Source organism: Apis mellifera, linkage group LG5 (genome assembly GCF_003254395.2).
Source record: "Apis mellifera strain DH4 linkage group LG5, Amel_HAv3.1, whole genome shotgun sequence".
Lineage (NCBI taxonomy): Eukaryota > Metazoa > Arthropoda > Insecta > Hymenoptera > Apidae > Apis > Apis mellifera.
In genome coordinates, this window is record NC_037642.1 from 5726243 (window position 1) to 5732665 (window position 6423).

Below are 6423 nucleotides of genomic sequence, written 5' to 3' on the forward strand. Positions count from 1 at the left end.
CGAATTTGAAGGCTCCGTTCATTCACTCTTTCGTAAAATGAATAGGTAGTTAATAAATCTACAAATTTGGGGTCACTCCTATTAAAACTTGGTATGAATGATGATGATAATTGTGTATGTAGAATGATAAACGGATGTTTCGTATGCAAGCTAAATTACAATATAATATATAATACTATTAATTCACATCTTTATAATGTAGAAGATGTAAGTATATTAACACGCGACTATCTCTTGAATTCATTTTCATCGCGTCTTGTTTATCGCAGAATATTTCGAACAGATATAGATATTTTACTCCATGAAGTAACGTTGCGTTCTCATGAAACGAACAAGATATTACAAACTCGTTGCGATATGTCGCACGAATTAGAAATCTCGGGAGTATTTTCTATTTTTGTATCATGTTTTAGTGTATCAACTGTTCAAGAAAATTGAAATGTCACGGATCGACGAGACAAGCCACGCTCGAGCTATCTTTAAAAAAAAAAAAGAAAAAAAAAATAGATTGAAATCTTTTTTTACAAAAGAGAAAAAAAAATATATAATGAAAAGAAAATAAATGAAAATAAAAGAAGCTCGAATCGTGGAAGAGAATATATCAATCGTGTATAATCGATTGCAAAGTACCATTTAAAGACAACTTTCCGAATCTCCGATCTGTGACCTGCGATAAGCAAGAGAACTCATATCATGCTTTTAATCATATCATCGCGTAATTTTCATGCGCTACAATTGTGTTACTGTGACAGAAACGACGAATATGTATGATAAATATGTACGATATTTATAAAATACGAAGAATGGAAGAAAAAATGTAAAGAAAGAAAAAAAAGAGGTTAGGTCTGATGAAAACGAAAATAAGAAAACAATTGTCATCTAGAAAACTTAAAGAAATTCGGTTTCTTTTTTGTCCTACGAAAAATAAAGATGAAGGGTGATTCGAAAATATTTTGTACAAAAGACAATGGGGAAACAAGAATGAAGAAACGAAAAAAATTATGACAAGGAAATAAAACAAAGATTATAGAATTCGATCGATTCCTAAAGGACATGAATAAACAAAAAAGTTCCACTTCAAGGAGAAAAACGAGAAAGAAAAAATTATTACATTACGTATAAACAATTTCTTCTACACATAATAAGAATAATACTTATTAAAAATTATTTTTGTTCGTTATTCGTTTCAATAGAACTTCGAATAGAAGCTTGGGCCAGATAAAAATGTCCTTTCTTCGATTTCTACGATCGAAAAGATATCGTATTTCGTTAACGATCTTCTTTTCGAATGATATCGTCGACGATAAATAAAAGAATGTTGATTAACACACACATATACAGATATTTCTGACAAGTACTGCATATTAAACACGTGTAAAGTTAAGAGTTAATAAAATCATTTTAGGATATCAGGCTTTCTTTATTTTTATTATATTATACATTCATTTATTTTCAGAATTTATTTATTAAGAAAATAAAATTTTGTGCATTATAATTTTGTGCATAATAAATATATTTTGCCAATAACAAAGTGAAGTTTTAAGATTTTTTTATAGAATTATTTTAAAATTTCAAGAAATAGTATTTCCTCATTTTTAATTCTACTCATTTAATTCGATACTCTTCTCTTCTTTATTTTAATTTAAATCGAAAAATATTAGAAACGTTTTATATTTGTTTTTTAATTTAATATTATATTATATTATATTTATATTTCACATAAGCAATAACAAAAAATATACATATAAATATTTTCTAATTTCATATGGAATCCGAAATAAAATATAAATAATTGGTAAGGTTTTAAATTATTACGATAAAACATTACATTATGCGATATTTTATTTATAATTTTTTTTTCAATTAATATACATAATTAAAAATGAGGAAATACTATTTCTTGAAATTTTAAAATAATTCTATAAAAAAATCTTAAAACTTCACTTTGTTATTGGCAAAATATATTTATTATGCACAAAATTATGTTAAAGTTTTAGAAATTCGAATTATTTATAACTATTTTTGATTAAATCATAGAAATATTTTTTGTATTCCTATTTTATTTATAAAATATTTTGTAATTTCAATTCTCATTATACTTACAATTTGTATATAATAATACAATAAAAATAGATATTAACACACTTCACACATCAATAATTTATAAAATATTGCATATTCGCGAGTAATTCATAATTGAAAGTTTAAATTTAGCAACTGAATGTTTATCACTTAAACAATTGACAATGACTAGAAAGAGGATGAGTTAGACCGAACTTGACAAAAACGATGTAGCCTCACTTTTGACGTTGCACTACATGAAAATAAAGAATAAGATTTAACGTTTTACTATTATTTTTAACATCGATCAATTTGGTTCAAACTAAGATTGCAACATTATTAACGGAAATATATTGATAAGAGATTTATTATAAAGCCGAAAATATAATATATTTTATATCAAAGATTAAGACACATTGTAGTTTGAAAAGAGAAAAAAATGAAATATGTTCGATTGAAATTCCATATCTTATGGTTATGCATTAACTATAAAAGCAAATATAGAGAAGAAAATAACTAAGAGAAAATAAATAAGAGATGGGATAAAACAGAATAAGAATTGATAATTAGCGTCATCTTTTGAAAAATATTAAAATATGAAATATTTTTAACATTCAAGAGATGGCGTTGTAAGTAAATTCTTACATTATCTTTATCTTTGTCTAACAATTTTTTGTCCTTTCTTTATGTATTTCATTTACAACATTTTATAGATAATGTTAATTTTAATATTTTTATTCTATTTTCATCTTTTCATTTATTTTTCTTGTCTCTACAAATTGTAATTACAAAAATAAATACTTATGACAATCTATGGATCGAAGATATCTAAATTTATATGAAAAAAAAGGAAAAAGAGATACCAAAGGTTTGTATATTTCTTTATGTTGAACATATATTTTATACGTATTTCTATATTTAATATTTAATATAAAATATAATAAATATACATATATATATTCGTTAAATTCATTTTGTATCTCAACTTTTTTTTGAAACAAAAAAATTACATTGCTATGTTAATAATAGATTTCATGTTACATTTTTAAAGTCGATTGTCGTCTCTTTAGTCAATGTATTCATGGAAATTTTACTTTAACAAGTATTAATGAATAATTCGAAAAGTAATGAAAATAAGAAAAGTTTAAATATTTAAATATTTTTAAATCAAAGTAAAACACAATATAATCGATTGAAAATCAAGAAAATCTTTGAAGTTTCTGGTAAGTACTTCAATTTTATAAAATGATGTCATAAAATGATAGATGATAGACGAAATAAAATAAAAGTACGAACGATATGATTCGTTTGGAAATTCCTAATATTATTAATTTATAAAATCAAAAAAAAATAATTAAATCATTTATTGTTATAATTAATTGATATTATAAAATCGATACAATTTTTGGAAATCCCTGATAAAATGATTGTTTTATTTAATTGAAAGAAGTTATTTGGAAAGTCAATACAAAGTGAATCATTTATTAACAATATTCTTACATTAATCGATATTTTTGATATTTGTGATTTTGTTTTATTATTACCTTAATTGAAGAATGCTGTTCACTTGTAATAAGATAAGAATATGGTAAAATTTCTAACCAGATGATTAAGAAATTAAGTGGATAAATGTGTTTTATTAAAAAGTTGGGGAAATTTGGACAATTGCACAAAAATATTAAATTAAATCTAATAAAACATCAATCGATTAAAATTCTAATATTCATGAAATGAATACTTAAAATTTTTTCGATGCATAAGAAATACAAATAAATTTAATAATTTACAAATTTTATTTACAGCAAATTATTTATTAACTTATTACTATTAACAACTTACTAGTGATAAATATTAATAAATAATATTTCAGCTAAAAATAGAAATTAATAATAATATATTTGCAAAATTTATTATAAAAACAGTGATATCGTAAAAGGTGAATATTGAATTAATATTTTTAACATGTCTACTTATATTGTTACTTACATCGATTACTATTAACATAAATTATTTTCGTAACTATCTTGTTAAATTATTCGTTGAATTCGATCAGTGAAAGATATAGATCGAAATTATTTTTTAAAGTAGGAACTCGATCATATATCACTTTAATTGCAATGAAGGACAAGCAAAATGACAATTACGTAACAATTCCTAAAGAATTCAAGCGTAATATCATTTCCTCTATACTAATACTCGAAATTAAAATGCAAAATAACTCGTGATTGAAATGTCCAGTTGGTTAATACTTCGATAAATGAATGATAATGCAAGTTCAAACACAGAATTTTATCTATTATCAAAATATAGTTGACTCATATTTAATTCTTAATATTAAAAAATCTATTTATTATATTGAAAAATCACTTTAACGAATAATTTAATCAAAAACAATTTCGTGAAATTCTATCTCTTATTCGACTAAAATTGAATTTCATTCTTTTTGCTTTAGGTTAGGCACACCAAAATGGATTACACTACCGAGCATTTACCAATGGAAACATATAATCGAATCATTAAAAAAAGAAATTATATATTTGTGCGATTCTGTCACTCTTTTTATTGCAACTAACAGTTCTATTTACGAAAATTGATTTAGTGAATCGGATTTTTTTTTTTATACTGCTTTTTCAATGGTAATTATAATTAATACATGTATTAATTATTTTCAACTAAAGTCTATAATAATCGACATTAAATTTTTTTTCTATAAAATCTCTCAAAAAGCAATTTTTTTAATATTATATTTTTATTTAAATCTAATTTACAGTATTTATTTTTATTTGAAAACATCCAAAGGTAAAAAAAAGATACGAAATAATGATGGATATAAACCAAATTGAACAAGGAATTTGGTAAAAAATCACGCATGGAAAAGATTCGGGGAAAAATGTATTCATGCTTGCTTAATGTCAGAAACATGAAGGCTGGGACGTCGATTAATGTTTTGTGATGGAATTTGCTGGAATTCATTACTTTTTATTGAGAGCATTATAGTGCGACTCTTTTATTAGTATAACGAAGTCAAAATGACCACGGTATCGGGCATGTTCCATGACATAACATTGACGTGATAATATTATGCGAATTTGATGAAATTAAAGTAGTACGAGCGTCTCGAACTAAATTTTTCGATATTTGTTCATTTGTATAAAAAAAAAAAATTAATTTGAGATAGAAATATCTCAATTCATTTTAATAGGTAAATATTTTTATTTTTTTAATGTAATATATTCGTTAATCTCTAAATCGTATAATATTTTATTTTAGTTTCATAAACTTTTGGCTCTATGGATTTGTTTATCTTGGTTCCAAAAATTTCCTTTTAAGAATATAAGGATTTAATGAATATAAAGAATATAAGGAATATGAGGATTTAAAATATGAGGATTTAAAAGATTAAGTTTGCAGTACTTACCTGATTGAAAGACTACATTGACAAAGAAATTATTTATGAGGAAATGATTATTTAGAGACTTATCATTACGTTTACGTATTATAATACAAGGGAATTTTTGTATTAGTATATTTTTCCTGTATCTATACGGTAATAATGTATTGGCCAACTTTAGAATACCGTTAGATCCAGTATTTTCAATAATATGGTTAAAATAATGAAAATATATTATAGGAAATATTTCGGTCCTCGACCTCTTAAGGATTATACACTGTGATTCATCGGTTAACGAATGCAATTTCGTTGTGTGATCATGATTCTTCAGTTGATATAATAAACGAGTTTGTATCATCTGGTTTAGAAATATGCATGCTGAAACGACGATTAAAATAATATCTAGCATTTATGCATATGTTATTATAAATCCATGAAGAAAAAAGATATAATATAAAAACTGAAATATAGTTATGAGTTGAATTGAAGAAAAATTATTACATTTAAAATAAAACATGCATATTGCAAAAAGAATAAAATTTAAAAAAGTATATTTAAGAATCAATCTAATCTTTTTATTGATCAATCATGATAATTGTGAGTTAAAAAACCAAATTGATATAAATATTTCAAAAAATTTTGATAATTATATAGAATAACAAAATTATATAGAATTGATAATTATATAGAATAATAAAAAAACAAAACAAAAATGCTTAATATCATTGAAACTTTGATGAAAAAATATATTTCTTCTCAAGAAATATATTTATTTATATTCCACGAAATTTTGATAATGTAATAAAAAATTATAGAGGAATAATAATAAAAAATCGTTTACTGCAGCTTCGATAAAGGAGTGTATTTGATTTTTTCTCGCAATTGATAGGACAATTGTAGCGTATTATATTACCTTATCATCTCATCGAGATTAATGTTCTCGTTTGAAATAGATTATAAAATGAATCATT

The 6423-nt window shown here is 23.4% G+C and overlaps 1 long non-coding RNA gene across 1 annotated transcript; it reads left to right on the forward strand.

The window, feature by feature from the left end:
• The first annotated feature begins 3195 nt into the window (after positions 1-3195).
• Positions 3196-5257, forward strand: LOC102656628. Its single transcript, XR_003304684.1, has 3 exons — positions 3196-3284; positions 4514-4697; positions 4832-5257. It is a non-coding gene; the product is annotated as an uncharacterized LOC102656628 (long non-coding RNA).
• Positions 5258-6423: the final 1166 nt, after the last annotated feature.